Consider the following 22,656-nt stretch of genomic DNA (forward strand, 5'->3'; position numbering starts at 1 on the left):
TACTTTTTCAAGTTTCCCACAGTTAACTCTTCGTCGTCGCGATTGAATGCAATACAGTACGACAGATTTTAAGAGTTTTGAACAGTACGTGCGTAATAAAATATATAGCCAGTTCAATTATTTCTATAATATTTTTACATTTTTAACAGGTTTTAAAAGGTGGGCCGCGTTTACAGAATCACATCACTTACCGCAGTGAATTCTGATTTTTCTTAACCATTCCCACTAACAACTATCCCTTCCATGATAAACGCTAGGGAACCACGCTATAGAGGCGACCCTTCTGGCCTTCGGGCGGCGAATATCATACTAACATTCCTTCCCTTCCCCTGGTGACTGTAAGGACGTGGCCGGCGTCGTTATTGACCATTTAAAGCTCGAATCACCGAAAATTGCACAACGAGAATGATTTGCTAGTCCCAAGCGTCATTCTGTGTGTTCTTTGTGCAATTTGGTTGGTTCAGGTCAATCACGGAGAGCAACTACGAATTGTACAGTCTACCCAAGCTCAAGCTCAAATTTATATTATGTTTTTCCCAGATTTAATGATCAGCCAAAGCTGAGGAGTTAAGATGCTAGCCTAAAAATTTGAATTAAAAATGCTCGTTTAATGTAGTATATTATCATCTTATGTTTAACACATTGATATTGAAGACCAATCGAAAATTGTGTCTGATAATGATTTTTGGTTGTAATGAAGAGTTTCAGTAAAAATATCGGAAAATGTACAAACAAATGGTTAAATAAAAGTTAGGAATACGTATTTCAAATAATTGAACAACACGACGTCATATTTCTCGTCACTGAATATGAAATGAATACAAAGTTTCAAATGTTTATAAGGCCACATGTAATTGATAAATAAAATTGACAGTTAGAGCGATGTCTGGAGAATACGTTTTTTTCACACATTTTCACATAGAAGATACCATGAACGTAACATAACATTTTCACCATGAACATTTCAGACCATTCGAGGAGTCTCAATCGCATTATTTGTCTGATTGAAGCCGAGAATTGCAAATTCGTTAGCTGATACTTTTTTTTTATTTCATGACGTCAAGTTTTACTTATTTCGACTAGTACTTACGCACGAAATCTGAGCTCTGAGCTAATCATCAACATTGAATTTATTTTTAAATGTCTAAACGGAAGTGTCGGTGCAGAAAGAGCTCTTGCTTGTCGTACATTATAAACGCTTCAAATCCATGAATTGTATTCGGAACTATTGCGCATGATGTTTGATGACACGGAAACCGCCGAAAAATATCCTGTGCTCATATAGAACAGAAGCCATCGTATCCAGTATACAGTAATCGTTCGATACATAAATTCACATTCTTTTCACATGACAAAAACATTGATGAAATTACATAAAAATGATTTTCTCAAACTCACTACAATATGTAGATCAAACTAATGGTCGCAGTGGTTCAAGGCACCTACAGAAGAAGCTGTTGCGCTCAATGAAAAACTTCCGGTGGAACATCTATTGTTTATCCAGTTTCACGATCAACGCAATTCAAACAATTCATTGAAGTTTTATTCGATGTGTTACATGTCGGTCCAGTTAGCAAGCGAATGTCGATAACTGGGCTTCCTTTCTCGCCCAGTTACCAAACTAACACTGTGTTTTCACTGCATGGATCTTCCGAGAAAGATGTTCAATAAATAGGTTTGAGTATTTTGGTTTCCTTAACACTCCTATACTCGCGCATTGGTCTGTCAGACCGAGAAATCAATAATTCATTCATTTCTCAGAAAATATCAACACTGCGACTTTGCGATTCTCTCTAGCTTCTTTATTCGTCGTTCGTCATCGTTTAGCGTATCGTATGTGTTGGTACAAAGGGGAGATGTGCCGCTTTTTTAAAACTTTCGGTCTGACACACCGACGCGAGTATAGGAGTAACTTTTTGGACAAGTGCCTTTTTCATATTCTAGAATATTGTTGAATGAAATGTTTATAAACTAATGTTAGTGGCGTGGAATATTTATTGAATATAACGCATAAGATCATTACCGGACTCTTATTTGATTTCAGTCCCTTTTGTAACTGGATTGAACGGAACCATATATTGACTATTCGTCGATATATTCGTCGTTAGATTCATACGTGCAAAAGCAAAATATAAATGTTTGACTTTCGTATAGTTATTCGCTAAATATAATGGTCATACATATACACACTTGTGAATGAATTTCACTTGTGGAAGAATTGTAAACTATAAACTAATCGGTAGGTTATGGTAGTTTTTAACAATTACAGTTTCGGGGATATTTTTTTATAATGGACAATATCGACAAGAAAACAAGAAAAAGAAAAGGAAGTTCCTAGAAATTCTTTTATATATTTTTTTTATGTCTCATCTAACAAAAGGCATTAATTCTTAGTTTACCAAAAAAAACAAAGACAAAGAATATTAGAAATATGCAAACATTATATTCTAGAACCTCTATCATCTTGTAATTATCTACACGGTCGTTATACATTCTTCTCTTCGATAAATACCCGAAAAACACGCAACAACTGCATGAAATGTAAAAATTATGTTTGTTTCGAGCCTGCAGTTATGCTATGTTTTATTCTTACTTCAATGAAGTCACAATCGTTTAATACGTTTTTATGTTATTTTATAGCTCTTTATACTTCCATGAATTATATTCAGTTGCTTACTTTTAATTAATAACAGTGAAAAATTCGAATTTCGTTATTTATGTTGGAGTATCATAAATTATTCTATTTTAACGAGGCTGAATGAGATGACTATTAAAATATAATACATACGACATATTTTTTGGAGTTTTTTCATTCAATCATACCCTCTTCTTCAAATAAATGCAAATAAAGCCTGAAAAATACGCAATGGCCACATTACAGAGAAGTTCAATTTTCGGTCTGTGACACCGTGCGCGAGTATACGTGTTATGATTTTACACGCGAGTACAGGATGGTTAGGTACGTATCAGATACAACTTGTTTTTGAACGGTTTTATTTAGCTTCAGCCGTAAGGCGTCGTGCACAAATTACATAACGCGATAAGGGTGGGGGGGGGTGGTGGGTCGAGGTTGCGTTACTTTCTGTGTATTAGAGATAGGAAATTGCGTTACGTAGGGGGGGGGGGGAAGATGGTCCAAAATCCGGATTTTTAGCGTTACGTAATTTGTGCATGACGCCTAAGTTGAGGGTAACTTTGTTTGAAGCGCTATCCCACATTAATACAAATTTGATTACCTTTCTGTTGACCGATTGATCTGAAATTTGGAATACAACCTTATCTCTGCAGTCATTATAAAACTGCGTATTCGATAATCTTGAAAATCCAAGATGACGGTCGCTACAAAATGGCGGATTACATATTTTCTCAAACCCCATCAATATTGGTATCAAAAGAAAGGGCTTGGCTGGTAGAACACGCTTATTTATGAATAATACAAATCCAAAATTGCCGCCACAACAAAATGACGCCATTTTTTTCAAAATCTCATCAATATGGGTATCAAATGAAAGTGCTCGACCAGTAGAACAAAGTAGATCATGAAAAATACAAATCCAAGATGTCCGCAGTCCCCAAATAAATAATTACTTTTTAATGGTTTCATTTAGCTTGACCTGTTTGTATGTATGTTTGAATATTTGTAGGGTAGTCCCACATTAATAGAAATTTGACCCCGTTCCTGTTGACTGGTTGATCTGAAATTTGGAACACAGCTTTAAGTATGTTATCATTATAAAACTGCGTATTCCACGATCATGAAAAACTCCATTCAGCCGTCACTAAAAAATGGCCGAATTGCTTGACTTGGAGAACACAATACATTATGAACAACATAAATTCAAATAGGTCGCCACCACAAAATGGTCGACTGTGTATTTTTTTTTTGCAATCCCCTCAATATCAGTATCAAATGAAATGACACCATCAAAATATTTCTAAGAAAATTGGGTGAGAAATAAAAAATTAAAAAAATGAATGGTTTTATTTTAGAGAAGTATACTAATCACTAGAAAATAAAAAAAAGTAAAAATAGCTTTTAAGGTTAAACGGCTTGGCTTTATGTTTGTATAAGTTAGGCAAATCTACCTCTAGTGCCGTTTCCACACATTGTACTGTTTTAAAATGAATCTGAGTTTACAATAATAGTTTTGTATTCAATTTCATTTAAACGGTGGACTCAATGACGCGATAACCTTATTAACTTTCAGTTATTGTTCAGGTAACATGTTTTTAATGCCAACATCTGGAGCACCAAAACAGCTGATATGTAGGTGGTTTGATTGCTTTCGATTGCTACTGACAGCTGCGCCAGGGCCCTATATTATCCACGAGCTATGAACAGAAGACAAACATTATCTCACTACATCCATGTTTTTATTGATCGACTAAAAAAACTACCCCACACTTTAGCAGACGAAAAGTCCAACAATTCAAAGCAAGATCAACATTTTACATTCCGCAGTTCCAGCACTCCCCAGTACGGACAAAGCATCGTCTTTTTCTAGTTATGAGTTCATCCAAAATATTAAAGTTCAATGTTTCTTATGACAGCAAAACAATGCATTCCATAGAGAAAATAACGCGCATAGGTGCTAAAGAAATGGCGATAAAATGCAGCCACCTGTTTGGGGCGGAATCCAAAACCGAAACACGAGGGAAGTCGAAAAAAAATGAAATCAATTTCCTACCCTCCACAACCTGCCCGCTGCCTGCCAGCAGACTTACTGATTCCGATGGCTGTTAGTTGATCCGGTCATTGCGCCGGTCTAGCAATGATTGCGTGAGCCCTCGATTTTTTTTTTGTTTTGGCTTGAGTGCCGTAACGCGGAAAGTGTCGGTGTGATTAGTTCTGGAATTCTCTACGCTGTAGACCTCGTAAAAGTTGTTACCCATTCGAGATCAGCTGGTCAGGGTTCAGACCGTCTGGGATGGCTGGTTAATTATGGGTTCAGACTGAAACATAAGTTGGGATGGGTGAATTTGGGGGATTCCGAGTGCGAGTGCTTGCTTACTTCGTTCGTGGCAGAGAGGTTGTTAACCCCTGTTTCGATAAAGTAATAGCAATTTATTTAACCTTCGCAGTGAAAATTATCAGGTGCCTAAACATTCTCGCTTCTTTATCTCAAATCCACGAATATCTCTGTGTTGATTCTTCTCTGCAATGAATAATCAATCGAATACTTTTTTCTTACGAGAGTCAAACTATAATTCGATGGTCTGATTCCTGTCGATCAACAAATAATGGAAGCTGTTTTGTCTCCAGATTTTTTGCAAATTTAGGCTCATCCATCACTTCTTCCCAGTTACATCCGCAAGAGGCTTCAAAGGTAGCGATCCCTTTGCCCAGACTGAGAAAAATTAATGATAATAGCATTACAATAAGCATTTCGGGTCGAATGAGTGAATAAACTCTCATTTTTGAAAAAAAAATCTTTTATAGTTGTATGGTGACTACTGAAACAATAATGCTTGACTTGTTCGATTTTGTCAGGGCTATTCACATATTTGAGAAAAAATAATTTAAATTTTTAAAATATTTTTTTTCACCATAATTTTTCTTTAGTTTTTTTTCTATTTTTTATGAAAATTTCGTGCATTTTATCCTTTGACCAGAATATTTTTGATATTCTATTTTTTGAGTTATAATTTTTTGTAAAAAATAAAGGAAAAAAATTAGTTCCTTTTCAAAAGCTAGTCTAATTTTCCTGGAAGATTCAAAGTATGCAAAGCTGCTCAAATGACCAATGTCTTTACACCCACAACGGTTCACTGCAATATGAGATGTTGCCGCTAATGGCAAGTCGAATTTGTATGAAATTCGTCTATAGCTATAGTTCGATAGTGTCAGTTGGGATTTGAGTAATAAACAATATTTAGTCGACACAAGTCGACACTTCAAGATTCCGCAAGAAATCAACTGTCGCCGTCGACTATTTATAGCACCTTGAGCCATGTTGAGGAAACGGAACGAATTTAGTTGTACACCCAATACTTATTTACTATGGTAGCTTCTCGTTCGATTTTCATTCTGGGAAATTGACACAAAATGAGCGTTATTTTTTTTTTGCTCAAAAGTAGTCTTTACAGATGTGGCTCTACGCAATAAAGAAAAATCGCATTTGTTACGAAAACTCGCATATTTTCATAGATAACTCAATACATCCTTCTTTTTCGGTAACAGCAACTTTTGAAATTGTGGTCGATACAGCGCTTCAATCAATCTAAAAAGTATCCAAAATAACGATCAAAATCCTCAACGTACCGTTTTGTCTCATATTCTGAACAGTCTCAAATTCCGAACACTTTATTTTTAAATGTAAATATACTAAACTTTTATGTTATAAATAATTGAATAATGAAAACTAAGACATTATATGAGGTATAGGCTTAATTCTGACTTCATTTACAGGTATCAATACAGCCTATAATTTATAATATTAGACATTTGCAAAAAAGTGACAGTCAAAACCAATGATAAGATGTGTGCGTTAGCAAATTCCGTAAAAATCAAGCATCGTTCATTTTTCAGTTTTTGTAGTTGTTTCAACTATTTTGTTTTTTAAGTACTAGGGAATGTAAGAACTTACAATAACTGGGTGAAAAAATGATATTTTATGCAGAAATCTTCATTAAAATTAATATTGATGTAGTGTTCATATTCCGAATCAAGTTTCTACGCATGAAATTCCGAACACTTCATTTTTGAATGTAAATTTACTAAACTTTTATGTTATAAATAATTGAATAATGAAAACTCAGACATTCTATGGGGTATAGGCTTCATTTTGGCATCATTTACAGGTATCAATACAGCCTATAATTTTTAATATTAGGCATTTGTAAAAGAGTGATAGTCAAAACCAATGATAAAATGTTTGCGTTAGAAAATTTTGTAATAAACAAGCATCGTTATTAATTTTTCAGTTTTCGTTGTTTTTTCAACTATTTTGTTTGCTGTTTTCATGTTAAGTGCTAGAAATGGTAAGAATCTGCAATAAATGGATGAAAAAAAATATATTTCATGCAGAAATCTTTATTAAAATTAGTGTTCGTAATATGAATCAAGTTTCTACGCATGATCCGGTTTCCGAACACTTCATTTTCAAATGAAAATTTACTGAACTTTAATATTATAGAAAATTGAATAATCTAAACCTTGAAATTATTTGGGTTATAGACTTCATTTTGACATTATTTACACCGATACCGATATAGCGCCCTGGGTCCCGAAACCATGTAAACTATAAGAAACAAATACAATCAATAATTACGAAAGCAAAATACTTTTTTTTGCGAGTATGAAATTTTTTCAAAAAAGACTAGCTAATTGACTTGAATTTGATATATCAATTATATGAATCGTTCCAGTAGTTGAAAAGTTATGATTTAAAACAAAAGCATTTTTGCTGTTCGGAGTTTGAGACAAAAGTGATTTAACATATTTTTAGTTTTCCACCATGAATATGTATTTGTTAATAAATATTATTGTAGTAAAATGAAAAAGAAGGCTCTATTGTATCCAAAAATCGCGAAAGAGTAACATTTTTAGTAATGAGACACTGTTTAATGGCCGTCAAAGCGCAAGTGCTCGTAATTTGAGACAAAACGGTATTGATCAATTGGATTGCATTGAACTGAGGTGTTCATTTGAATGAAACAATATTTCATTCATACTCTATTCACTTCTTAACAAAGCAAATTATAAAAAAATAGATATCATTTAAGTAGTTTCACAAAGAAAATTAACCATATTTGCAGCCATTCCATGCCAAACCGATATAGTGTTTCTCAGATTGTCGTCAAAAGTGATAGTTTTGTTCTTTATCGCAAATTATTAGAGTCGTATTTTTTTTTCTTTGTTAGGATGACCATCTCCATTTTAGGATGGTCCGAAATATACATTTTTTCGCATTTTTGCCAAAAATGACTTTTTTAAAAAAATCATAGCTTTTGAACCACTACACCGATTCAGATGTACGACATATTAAATTAAAGCCAATTAGCTGGTCTTTTTTGGAAAAATACTACGGTTGCAGAAAATTTGAATTATGTTTTCGTTATTATTGATCGTATTTGTTTTTTATAGCTTACATCGTTTCGGGACCAAGAGCGCAATATTTTTTTTATATTTTATTCTGAAAGATGAGTTTTTTTCACATAAAGCATCCGAATACCAAAGAGGTGTTATTTTTAGTTTTCAAGTTATGATCTTTCAAAGTTAACATTTTTTCAGTTTTCGTTCAATATTTCTATGCAACTAGACTGGATGTATTTGACTATAATCCAATATTTGGCAAGTGTGTTATTTTTTAAAGAAAGGTTAGCTAGTGGGATTTAATTTGATATGTCGATCATCTGAATCGGTCCAGTAGTTTAAAAGTAATACATTTTTGAAAAAAGTCATTTTTGGGAAAAATGATTTTTTGAACCATCGGGTAATTTTATAAAATCATAACTCAAAAACAAAAAAAATCGCTTCCCAGGTTTCAAGTATGTTATGTGAAAAATCCTCAGCTTTCCATAAAAAATTATAGCGCCCTTAGTCGCGAGACCATAAAAACTATAAAAAACAAATACAATTAATAATGACATAACCAAAACCTGAAATTTTTGCAAGCGTAGCATTTTTCCAAGAATGACCATTTGACCAATTGATGACCAATAATTTGACGTGTCGACCGTTTAAATCGGTACAGTAGTTCACAAGTTATGATTTTTGAAAAATGTCATTTTTGGAAAAAAAAAAAAAAAGGTGAAATGTGGATATTTCGGATCACCCTAAAATGAAAATGTACACCCTAACAAAAAAAATTAAAAAATACGTAGTTTGCGATAAAGAACAAAACTACCACTTATGACGAAAATCTAAGAAATACTACATCGGTTTGACATGGAATGGCTGTATGAAGAACAACAACACTGCTGGCATCATGCGGAAACATGCAGATTACATGTATTAGAAAGGCATGTAATTCACTTGTACTTCAGAACGTAGTAAGTTCATTTGATTGAAATTGACACTAATACTTTTATTGCATTTATAAAATTTTACATTTTTGGATTTTGTTCCGGCGTTTTGTAGGAAGTTTTATTGTAATATTTTTTTTCTGAAGTTCTCTTGATACATGTCGGATCGGTAAACCTTTGTGAAAAGTGATTTCATATATTCAGAAGCAATGAATTTGATGTGGATGACAACAAATACAGAAAGCCATTATTTATGTAGACTTTGGGTATTTAGTATCACAAAACGAAGACAAATAAAGAAGTGTGAAACAAGATCTGAGTGATTTATATTCTGGTCCGAAACGTGGAATTGCTCATCAAATCTTGTTCGCAGTAATGTCATTGTTCTAAGCGTAGTGTATGAGTAAAGAGGCTATTGGAAAACTACAACTATCATTCAGAACAAAAATTTTTAAAAAAATTATAGGAGGTTGTATTCAAGACACGAACGCATTGTTGACGTAGAACAACGCTGTAGTTTAATTCAAGTCGCTTGTTCATAACTGTGGATATTATTTTATAATGCTACGAAAATTTTGAAATAGCCATCGCCCTGAAATGTTTTTTTTTATTGTAGAATCATTTGACGATAATTGTTTGATGATTCATTCTTGTGCTCGCAGAGCAACACATGCTCGAGATAAGCGCAGCTGTCATCCTTAGTGGAGAAAGTTTTACTACTGGCAAGCGAAACCAAATCACATACAAAATTCCAGAACGACATTTACTCAATTGGTGACTAAATAAGCGAAATAAACTCTATCTGCACGCGAACCCAAATAAATTAATGACTTATTATAACTTATTGAATAACTTGGTATTCCCAAATAATTTTTTGGTGCACAACCTTAACACCTACCGTCAGTTCAATGCATTGATGCAATGTCGAAGGCTCCAACGAAGCCTTTATGATGACAGAAAACAAACAATGTTAACAGCTTGGAAGAAGCTGAATATTTACCTCAACTCTCGATTCATTACTAATACCCTAGCGTAAATAATTCCCTCCCGCTATCTCCCCTCCTTGTTTATATTTATCATTACAAATGGGGTTTCAGCGTAGCGAAGATGCACTATTTTTACCAACGGGTTATGAAGCACGCACGTACGCATACAAATATCCATATATCGATGGCTTGAAGCAACTAAATATACTCTTTTTCGCGCTCTTCTTAACAGAAGCCCTTTTTGCTAATATTGCCAGTCTAGATTAGTTTAGCTGTCATCCTTTGTGGAGAGAGCTTTCCTACCGACATGCGACAAAATTCCAGAACATTTATTTTCTTGATGAGCTGACGATAGCCTAGCTTGATAATTCCCCACACAATTGTGTAGCTCAAAACATTAAGGTGAAGGTGGAAGCTAGCCGTTGTAGTAGTATAGGTAAGACCACGTGTAAAAATAGATCAATTAACTTATCAGACTGTGTGGCGCTTCATTGACACGAATCTTTGAATACATTTGAAAAAAAAAATTACAATTCAATACTAAAGTAAAATGTATGAACGATATGTTCCGATGAACAATTGCAAATATAAATATGTATATAGAAGGTACATTTGCATATGAAGTAAAATTCTGATTATACGCGAGCGAAACATTAGTAAATTTATAACAAATGCGAATTGGGAGTCTTTTGGTATTAACAAGTTCTTCCGCATAGTAGCTCGATGTTGATAATTTCTTAATATTTTCCTTCGTTGATCGTATGGTTTCCACATTCAACGTTGGAGAGCCTTAACCCTTCTCTTCGTTGGCCGAGGCATTTTGATTGAATGTAATACATTTCCGTTTACTGTTTTTGAAAGCATAGGCAGCCGTGACAGTGTTCCGAGTTCTGCGATACAATTTTCTTACCTAATGTTAAAGTTACTAAAACTTATATTATAGACCCATTAAACGTCAAAATAATAATTGTATTGATATCAACACAATTTTATTTTATTAATTTTCTTGACATTAAACGCTATGACTCGAGAATAACATTTTATTGAATGGTTTTTATAGCTGTTTGGATGATGTTGTCTGGCATCAGTGTCGAAAAAGTAACGATATTTTCACCAGTGCAAACAAAATCATTGCGGAAAATTGAAAAATGAAAAGTTAACTTTCAGAGCACTAGCTCGAGTTTTACGACGTTTTCCACTATACATTGCGACGGCAGATGAAAATTTAATATTTGGTGAGTAATCGATTAGATTTTGGTTAAAATTACGTGGTGGGAAGTGTGTGCAAACGATCATTTTCTTCACACTGTTTCGCAAAATTATTCATTTTCGGGCGAAGGGTAAGGGAGGGAGATGAGAGAAATGTGCGCCATTGTGCCTAGATTCCACCATCACCTTAATGCAATGGCGTCAATTTGATGCAACGGTTGCAATGCCAGAGACATCAGCGAGTAATTTTGTCGCGTCCACAGCTCAGTCCGAAACGAAGACGTGTGGTAGCGCAAAACAAGGAAGAACAAGCGATGTTCATTGTTCCGTATTTAAAACGATGCCAAAAGTTCTTCTTCTTTTCCTTTGTTTACGGAGACTTTAAATCTAGTGATTAGTTTGCCTTTCCTGGTCGATAAGTTGCTCGTTGTTGACAGCTCGGTTCGGGAAAGCACATAAATGGACAGAACAAATGTATGAGGAAATGGGAATGCTTCCAATTTTCATCAATTTAAACCATATACATACTGTGTGATTGTAATGTATAGCATATCAAACAAATCTTAGGGAATTTCCGATTAGTTTGGTATATAAATCGCCAGAATCCGTTCACTGCAAAAATAGTTATTAACGTTAACTTTATTTCATAAAAACGTGACCTTTTTTCTGATTTTACACCCTTAATGAAATGTGTAGTTCTACGTCAAAATATGAATGATAACGCAGGTTGCCCAATAAAATTGACTCGAAAAATAGTTTTTTTTTTATATTTTCCTTTTCCAACTGAATGTTTAGCCATTCAAGTTAGCTGATTATAATTGTTCTAATTGTACTTAAGCATTCTATTTTGGCGGGTTGAGAGTAAACATTTAAGATCAACTCAAGGTGTACTATTCTACTCTCTCACATCACCAAACCAATATACAGACTTTGCGGAACGATGGCCATCCGAATGGCCCGTCATCGCCATCTTCCACACTCAACAAACCCCTTGCCTAAGGGCCATCACAAATCGCATGTTTTGCCACTTTGGACTCATCCGCTGCGATTATGTTGACGATGACCGTTTATTACGAAACCAGTCATTAGCGAACACATGATCACGTCACGATGTTTTCGTAATAAAACCGGACAGCAGGAATGATGACCGTCGGATCGACGACGCTTCCCGCCTCTCGCCGTTCGCCTTGTTCCGCTGGAGTGGAACTTGCTTTTTCTTTTTCTTGTACTCTTCGTCTGGTCTCAATGTTTGGTAGGTCTACAAACAAAAACACGCACTCCAGCGGTTGTGCACGTGATCGGTTCCAATGGCTGCACCAACTTAGTGCGGTATTCCGGAGGAAGTGGAAGAAAGTAGTTGTAGCGAGCTGAGGTTGTTTTTATGCTTCTCTACTGGATTGTAAAATGGGGCGTCCCTTTGGCTTCAGATGGATTTAGGGAGCTGTTGTACGGAATCGAGAAACATTCGATGAGATGAGACGATCTTGAATGAGTTCGTTAGCAGCTTTGAACGATAAAATGTGCTCTTGGGCGACTCCCGTGGTCGAGTGGCCAGCGTATGTATGACATTCGCATGTTTCGGGTTCGATTTCGTCAAAGATGCAGTCCCCCAGTTCACTTCTTACTGCTGGAGAAAACATTCGTATCAGTGCAAATCGGAAGCAATCAGTAAGTATTTTGTATTTTGATCAGTACTATCAAAATAAAATTAAGGCGCGTTGATTGGCACATAACACTAAATCTAATACTAGTAATAAAAATATAGCTAGTAATACTTTGAAGTTCTGTAGTTCTCTAGGAACGCTAGTGACATTCAAGGAGAAGAGGTAGCACCATGTTTCAGTTTGACTGTAATTCGAAAATGCTTGAAGCCAATTAACCATCATGTTAAACCCAAGTTCAAGCTGTAGCGAATCAACGCCAAAAGTCTAGAAATCACGAACCTTGATTGATTGACCTTAAATGTGCTAAATCGAAGCCATTCAGATTCTCACGTATCGCGAATGCTTCTGAAATTCTGCAATTACGTATTCGATATAACTTAGTTGACAATTCCTTGAAAACTAAAAGCCAATTAACGCAGTTCCATCTGTCATGGTCACTCAAAGTTAAATGACATCGAAAGAAGATTCTAAACAAAAAAAAACGTTAAATTGCCTCCACTCACTAGAAGTCGATGGAATGATCGGTCAAAACAACGTACTGTTTGTTCCCCACCCAACTGGATTACCCAATAAGAACTAAGTGCAAGCTAAAATCGTCAGAATGGGTTTTACCGCAGTGCCACTCAAATAAAACACCACCGAAACGCTGAACGCGTGTTCAGTTCATCAGCCAATTTGCACAAAAAAACAATGAACAGTGCTATTCGGAGACGTTCATCTACATTTTTCACATAGTTTTGGTTAAATAACGAACGTCAATTACGGCATTATATTTCATCCGTCTGTTTGAGATGGTAAAACAGGCTCAGTCATAAACTCCTGTCAAGTACACCTTTGACTCGAGCCGTGTTTTACGAGTTGTTGAAATAGACTATTGTGGGAGAAGCAGTGAAGTAATTAATTAGACTCCATTTCAAGGTTCATCGCTGATGGATGCTATTGAGAGAGTATTATGATACAGATCATACAGGTTGAATACTGGGACATCGTGTTGGATGATTTTAACAATCATACAATTTATTGATAATTAAATCAACATTAATGCTACATAGTACCCATGAACAACAAAGGTCAAATGAGGATTGAGGATTGTACCACCGACTAGTGGGCGTTGCTGATTAATGGTCAGCTGCTTCCCAATGGGAAGTATACCGTATCTAGCATACGTACAGAGACTACAACATCCCAATTATGACAATAAATTGTAATACTAACCTCGAGCCAACCGCGAGTAATGGGTGACATATCACTAACATAGCAAATAAGAAATATTGTCAAAATATTGAACTCCCGGCCCCGTCAGGCTAACGCCGTATGTGCCTTAACAAAAATATATATTTTGGAGAAAAAAAGGTCAATGTAACGCTATTTTTTTCGTATCCACTGTTTATGCTATTTTCGTGACAAGAACTTTATTTAGGAAATATTCGGTTGAAATTATTTTACCAAATAATCAATACTGGGCTACTCCATGCTACCCAATATTAAATTTTAAACTGAGAGAAGTACACACAGTTCGTTTTTAGCAGGATTAAATTTTGGTAAAAAGACATACTCAAAACATAAAGTTCGTGAATTTTGAGTTTTAATCTGAATATAGACTGAGGGAACAATCAGAGAATTTCGAAAAGACTATCTTATTGCAATAAAAATAAGATTATTTTAAACTTTGAAGACCACGGAGACAGTAGTCACCAGACATGCCAACCTTCCTGATTTTTCAGGATTTCCCAGACTTTTTAGCACGCTCCCTGATATCCTGACGAGCACATTAAGTTAAATTCTCTAGAAGCAAATCTGTACTTAACATTTTTTATCTCTACCCTCATTGTTTCGTGGTGTTCCAAAATTACTCAAGAGAAATTTTATGAACCCACAGTCAATATAAATAATTTGTTCATCTGATTCAAAGTACACCCAAACTAGCGTTGACAGAAAACATGCCATCTTTGGCAGAAAAGATGCCATTTGTTGTTCATGAGAGTCAAATGCGCAAATAATGACCTATTTTAAAAGCTTAAAAATGGTTTGTATGTATCCGAGCAGACATCTCTTTCTGTTTTTTTTTCTCTTTTCATTTGGGATTGTGCAAAAAAAAAGCCCATGCGACGTCAATGGGGATCGAACCAAGGCAGGCTGGAATGCAAAGTTACTTTACTCGACCACGCTATCCATATAGCTGCCAGCGCTATTATAAAGGAGCGTGATAATATTACACCTCATCATAAAATGAAGTTGGAAAGTGTTTTCTAGGACGATAAAGAAGAACATGAACGAGAATATATCTTTCTCTGTCTGGGCCGTGTATTTGGCAAACTATACGAAAAGCTTTCATATGCCTTCATTTGAATGTGTCTCCTGTTTCGCTCTCTCATATTGGCTCTAGCATATATATTATACAAATAATGTACATGTATTGGGGAGTAGAACATTTTATGTTATCTTTCAGCTCATTTAATGTATTAAATCGGGATGCCAGAACATGTGCTAAAAATCAACTTTGGGTGTAGCGATGCTGTAGGTTTTTCGGAAAAAATATAAATGATGAAAAAGTCAGGTGAAACACTAGCATTTCCGCTTATGCGAGGATTTATACATTGCTTATTAATTCTTTTACATATCCGGTCTTCGTCCGGAGGAAGCTTTACTCTGTTTTTGGTGAGATTTGGAATGGATTCTGTCTTATGAGCTACTACCAAGCAACCTGTTTCTCATATGTATGGCTTGCAGCGGTCTTCGACGAGGAAGGAAACATGTTCTGGGAGGATAGAATATTGAACAACTATTTTTTATGTGTAATTTTATAATCAAGGCATGTTTGGTTTTCGAATTGGTTTTCATTGTAACTCCTAAACATATATTTTTACCATAATGTTGTATTTGGAAATTACATTTTCAACAACTTTCCCAAATACAGTTACTCTTGAGTTAAAATTGTCCCAGTTCCTGTGGAAAACTCGTATTTTCTCTAGCCCGAAACAAATACAAATTTTCTCCCAAATGAAAAATGTACGTTTCTAAAGCATTTCCAGGATGACTCAGTTTAGATCAGCTGAAAAAATAATGCAATAGACGAATTTCATGCCAACTCGTCTAATGAGTAGGCAGCACCATCTCAGATAGTAGTGAAACGTTGTAGGTGTTAAGACATGGGTCATTTAAAGCATAGTTCATCTTAAATCTGGACGCACTGTATTTTATACCACAGCGCTCCTAGTGGTCGGATCTAGAATGTTTTGACAGCACTTTGTTTTGGAATGTTTCCTCTATCAGTGCTGAAAATTTCATTACGATTCGTTTTGTTTCAAAAAAGTTACACATGATGGAGGCCACGAAACGAAAATTAATTTTGGACACCCACGTCAAAAATCCGACGTGGTTAGGTTCAAAAATCGCTAAATCGTTGAAAATGGCCAAATCGTCCGTGTGCAGCGTTCTCAAACGTTTCCGTGAGATGCATACTATCGATCGGCAGGTTCATACCAAGCGTCATAGTGGAACTAAGAATCGGAAACTGCATTTGAAGGTGTTGAGAACGATCAAGGCAAACCCAGGGCAGTCGGACTATGACATCGCCAAGACAGAATGTAGTAGCCAAAGGACGTGTCCGGAAGTTATACAAAAAAGGACTTTGGGCAGCTTTCAGGCCAAAAATTTCATAAAACCATTGGTCGGGGTGATGTCCCCGGCAAGTTCAAATTCGTTTTTGCCGATAAGTTTGCAAGAAAGTGTTTGATCTGGCAAGGTATTTGCAGCTGCGGACGAAAAACCCCGGTTTTGGTGACAAACAAGACCATGGACTCCAAAATGTACAAGGAGGAGTGCCTGAAAAAACGTATTCTTCCGTACATTAGATCTCACAAAGGACCAGTAAAGGTTTGGCCAGATTTGGCAAGCTGCCACTACAGCAAAGAGGCACTACAGTGGTATCAAGACAACGGGGTGGATTTTGTCGAAAAGGACATCAACCCACCCAACTGACCTCAATTCCGCCCTATCGAAAAATATTGGGCAATTGTCAAACAGACGATGGAGAAGAATGGTAGGACGACTCGGGATGCAACAGAGATGAAGAGATGATGGAACAAAATGGCCGCTGAGGTCAGTGAACAGGGTGCCAAACTATGATGACCACATCGGAATAATTTTTTTGTTATTTTTCCTTTAAAGTGCAATAAAAGACCTACATTTTGAGTACATAACATTTTTATTTCGTTCACATAGCTCCGAGATAGCTCCGTTTTAATGCGTCAAGATTTAAGATGAGCTATGCTTTAAGCAACGTTGCATACTTGAAATATTCGAAAAAGAATTAGACTACTTTTTGGAAAAGGACAATTTTTTTTTTTCTTAATTTTTTACAAAAATTTATACTTTAAAAACTATGATATCTACAAAAAACAATTTTTTGGAAAAAAAAATTCGGTGAAAAAAAATATTTTTAAAATTACAATTAATTTTTCTCGAAAACTTATGCTTTTTTTCTTTGAAAAAATACTAGTAATGTTTAATTCGTAACATTTTTATGTATAAATTATCGCAATTTACATGCTCTTCTAACTTTTCTCTATTTAGAAACATGTCGAGAACATGTCGAACGTGAGAATTTACACACAAAAATGCTACGAGCAAAACATTATCTTTTTCAGGAGTCTTCATAGAAAAATGACTTATATTCCAAAAACTATAAAAGATGGGAAGTTGAGTCTTATTTTTTAATAAGGTCTAAAATTTCGAGTGCTTTGAGGCACCCCTAAATCATGTCCGATTGAGCTGAAATTTTCTACAGGTCTATTTTTTGGACCAACAAACAAAATGTACATGGTCGGTTCTTTAAATTCGATATATTTTTCTTCCATACCTTCATTGCCTCTCAGGCAAAGTCCCCAAAAGGTCGATTTTCGGCCAAAATTTTTTTTTCAAGATGAAACCAAATCTCGACGTTTCATGCATTTTAAGTCATTTGGCATCGAAAAAAAATAGATTTTCCAAATGGAAGATTTTGGAAGATTTACGAGGATCAAAGAATCAAAACTTTGAGCGCTTTGAGGCACCCCTAAATCATGTCCGATCGAGCTGAAACTTTACACAGATCTTTTTTTTTTTGGGCCAATGAACAAAATGTACATGGTCGGTTTTTGAAATTTGATATAACCATTTTTCTGAGAATAAGATCCAATATAATTTTCTAATGTTGTGCAACAATTCTCGTATATTGATACGACAACATCAGTGGTTGTTTGGGTAGCGTGGTTGTCTGAAGCAGGCTTTATTACCCAGCCAGTATTGGTTCAACCCCTGCTAGGCATCGTTTGGGATTTTTTCTTTGTTGGTGCATTTTCAATCTGAAATTAAATCTAAGAAAACGAGAAGTCTGCTCCGTACAAACAAACATTTTGATACTCTTAATACTTAATACTTTATTTGTGCATTTGACACACTAACTGGCTTGTAGCAGTTTAGCCTTAACCGCAAAAAAAAATCGGCGAATTGAAGTGATAGAGATTTTTTCTGAAAATGGAGGCGATCTGGTGTAGTGTTAACATCCATACTTCTCACACTAAAGGTCACGAGTTCAATTCTCGACCCCAACATTCTTATAAAAATGGAAGTAAATTGACGAACCAGCTTAACCCTCTAGGACCCACATTTTTTTGTCTTATAAAACCCATTCCACTTTTATTTCGAATTTCCGACTTTCAACATGAAATTATTCTTCTTCTTATATGGCACTAACGTTCCTAGAGGAACTCCGCCGTCTCAACGTAGTATTACTTGCGTCATTTTCATTAGTACTTAGTTGAGATTTCTATGCCAAATAACACGCCTTGAATGCATTCTGAGTGGCAAGCTCTAGAATACGCGTGACCACAGTGCAAGTCAGAGGAAATTTCTTTGAAGAAAAATTTCTCCGACCAGAACGGGAATCGAACCCGAACCCCCGGCATGTTAGGTTTGACGTTCACCACTCGGCCACGGGAGCACCATTCAACATAAAATACTCCTAGCAGAAAGCTGCCAACATAAAACCAATGTATATGTGTGATAGATGAAAAATTCTGAAGAAGTCTGAAACGATGGAAAATAATGACTGAATAATTTGAAAAGAAAATCCGTGAATCCCGTCTAAAGGCGGCGTTGGGTTGTAGAGGTGTTAAAAGTTACGATAATACAGAAAAAAAAGGCTGAAAATACTTGTGCCAGCAATATGATCTAAAACTTCAGAATGCTTCAGAATATCGTCTTTCCTGTATTTTTTTTAAGATGAACGGTTTCGCAACTAGGAGACACAGATATAAGATAAATCGGTCTGTTCAATCCTTTGATGAGGTGGTCCATCTTCAAAATTAAAGGAACACAGTTCGTAAATTAATTTTCCACATGATGTAACTTCGAAAACAATCAACGCATACATATGTGATATACATCATTTTAATGCTCTCAGATATTAGATTTGCTTACGTACATCTTGAGGCAACAATATCGAGAAGAAATTGAAAATCGATTTTTTCTGTTTTTTCAAAGATTTTGTGGACTAACACAATTTTTTGCCAACCAACTCAATAGCAAATCCAATTAACCTTATAAACCAGCTTTCATTTGGTTCCTTAATCGTTCCTATAGGCAGTGTTGTAAACGGTCGACATTTCTCTCAACCATCCCATACTGCCCTTGCTCAAGAGTTACGGCTCAATATGTATTGCGAATGTAACCAAGAATGCATTGCTCTGTTCTAACAGTCTCATCAGAAATAAACGCACAGCCGCAAACACGACTATCAATTGAACGTTTATATGTTTTCTCTTTCTGTCGACGAAGAAGAAGAGCGATGAAAATATGCTATTTCCATTCTACCATTCGTGCTCATAACCATCCCTCAATTCCGGCTAATATGACTGTAGTTTTAATGTCATTTGACATTAAAACTGCAGTGGAGTGCATTCTTTTTCTCCCTTTATTCTGCATTCAAGCGTAGCTGCACATATACATCCACCTGCTCACTCACACATCCATACACGATGGATGGTATTCAGACGGATTGCAATATCAAAGCAACCGTCGAACTCTCCCATATCAAGTGCGAATGTGTTGAATGAACGTTTTCAGCGGTGAGCGTTCCCCGTGAACACTGTTGTTTAATTACGGGGCGATGGATATCTAATGTATAGGACGAAAAAAAGCCGAAATGTCATATGACATTTTTAGTTCGACGGTTGTTTGACTGTTCATTTTATGATGTTCATTAATGACACAGCACATACGTCTCCATGAACAGTCATACGATGGTGACCATTAGCAACACTACCTGTAGGATCTTTCCATACATAGATATTTCTGTTTGAATAAAAAATTACTCCTTCGTCTTTGATAATGAATTATCGCAAATAGCAATTCGTTCCAAAATCATAGCAAAAAAAAAATATTAGTACACAAAATCTTCGAAAGAATAGAATAAAATAGGTTTTTTATTTCTTCCCGACATTGTTGCCCACTAGACCTACACATACTAAGATTATAATATGTACGTGAAATATTCTAATACCTGAGAGTTGAATCTTCAAAATGATGCATATCTCATTTGTATGTGTTGATTTTTCACGAAATTACAGCATGCCAAAAGTCACTCAAAATTTTCGACTTCGCACTCTGTTCCTTAATTTTATTTTATTTTTTTTGTCAAGTGTATTAAGAAACGCTCGAGTTATAAGTATTGATGAAACGGATAGTGGTTTGGCCTAGGGTGACCATCTGTCCTGATTCAGCAGGACATGTCCTGATTTTGAGAACTATTTGGGGTGTCCTGATTTATTTTTCTCAATCTTGTCTTTGTCCTGATTATCAAGAGAAATTCAATTTTGTTGCAGAATCAGAATTATTTTCATTGTATTGTTTTTGAGTAAAACCTTTTTTATTGAAAACTAACGTTTTGTAAACATATAAAGAGTAGCAATTGGATCTTCCACGAGATCTTTCGACTATTTTCATTTAGAGATTTAGTTTCACTGACCACGGTGATGTATTTGTGTTTTGTCTCAATATTCCCAGTTATTTTTTTTTTCAAACGTCTAAGCGAAAGTGTCATTTTACCGACGAATTACGCCAGAAGTACCACTTTTTCACAAAATAAATTAAGTATTATGCGGCCAACGCTGCATATGTAATCCATAAATGTCGGTGGCTCATAGCGGTATTTAGATTTAGTCATTTTGTTGATACAGAAGTTTGAAATCAACTATGAATCATTACAGGTAGATCTGATTAGGAAAAGCATATCCAAACACCGAAACATTGCCAGAATATTCGATTGGCATCCACTTCCAAATCCATGCTATGCGGTGCAGAAATTCAGCCGCTCAAAAAATTTGGGTTGCAGAAGGAGTTTATGCTTTTAATACCTGTTGCTTGTAATTGGATATCCGGTACACCAAGTACACCAACACCAACTACAAAATTAAGAGAAACGGCATGTGACCTGCACCATGCAGCGTTAGATGTAAGAAAATATTAAATATATTTTTAAATAAAAATTTTGAGCGAATATTTAATTTTTCGTATAGAATAAATATCCTTTTTAGCTTTACTCAGTATTGATATCGTAACCAGAGGGGTTAAAAATCGTTCTCATCTATACATTTTCTTCCAAAAATCTATACCATCGAAAATATTCGTTATAGAGAAAAATATATTATATTAGCATGAAAAAAAAACTTATTCATTTACTACAAACACTACATTTACATTTGCAAATTATTCGTGTGTTCATCAACATCCTATTTCGGACACTTTGTTCTAATATCTTGAAATGCTTCATGCACTGATGATATAACTGTAAAATTAATATCACAATTGCTTTTTTAAAGTAATCCCTTGGTTTCACTATCACTTCATTTGAGACTTACATTTTAATTATTACATAGTAGGAAAAAATTCAACAGCACTACACATTATCGTTTGTGTTTGACGTTTGTTTAGCGTGAGCACGTAGAATTTACCCGTTCATAAATATTTAAATTTCTCCCGTGTTTCATCAGTTCTCATCATCGTTAACAGTTTACTGTGATTGCCTGGTAAGTGTTTCGCAGTTGACTATAAAATATAATCAAGTGTAATGTAATTTTCGTCCAAAAAATTACAAAATAAAGTGTCCGAAATTTGAATTCAATCTGTCCGAAATTTGATTTAGTGTCCGAAGTTTGCTTCTTATTCGCTTCATTTGAAAAGCATTTTTTTCGATGATTTTCTTATGTTTTCAATAAAATAGGTACCAAAGAAGAAAGCTTAAAGCATATTGAACTAATTTATTAAAAATATCTACCAAATAATACCTGTGCATGAAGTTTAGATCTGTTTTCTGCACCATATGCCTTAAGCGTCCGAAATATGATTCGTAACGGTACATAGTTTTTCGGAATCTAGATTGCTAGATTGCGACACTGCAGCGCAAAAGTTGTCTTGTACCCTAATGTTGCATTGTTCAAATGTACGAATTTTCACACGCGTAAAACTATCTGTACCAATCTGTACTTTTTGACGAAAATCTGTACTCTGTACCGTACAGAATCAGTACCAAAAATAACTAAAAAAATCTGTACCTTTCCAAATAAATCTGTACGTGTGGTAACACTGATCGCAACCAATGAGGTTTTACCTAGGTGCGATTATTGCTAGTTGAGAAAATATCCTATTTAATAGCGTATCGTGTTTTCTACAAGGAATTTGGATTTGCATTTTTTTCCGATAATGGTTTTATATTATAATTATTTGATTTTTGTAAGCGTGTTGAGACCAGTGCCATAAGTTATCAAAATTTATTCACGAATGCAGGAATT

At 35.2% G+C, this 22,656-nt stretch overlaps 1 protein-coding gene and 1 non-coding gene across 4 annotated transcripts in view; one reads left to right on the forward strand and one right to left on the reverse strand.

Annotated features, from left to right (window-relative positions):
* Positions 1-22,656, reverse strand: part of LOC129779048 (uncharacterized) — a 130,275-nt gene that overhangs the window by 93,534 nt on the left and 14,085 nt on the right. The window lies entirely within an intron of this gene.
* On the forward strand, positions 22,432-22,572 carry LOC129780979 (U4 spliceosomal RNA). The gene has a single exon (XR_008744050.1). It is a non-coding gene; the product is annotated as a U4 spliceosomal RNA (small nuclear RNA).

The sequence above is a fragment of the Toxorhynchites rutilus genome, chromosome 3 (genome assembly GCF_029784135.1).
Source record: "Toxorhynchites rutilus septentrionalis strain SRP chromosome 3, ASM2978413v1, whole genome shotgun sequence".
Lineage (NCBI taxonomy): Eukaryota > Metazoa > Arthropoda > Insecta > Diptera > Culicidae > Toxorhynchites > Toxorhynchites rutilus.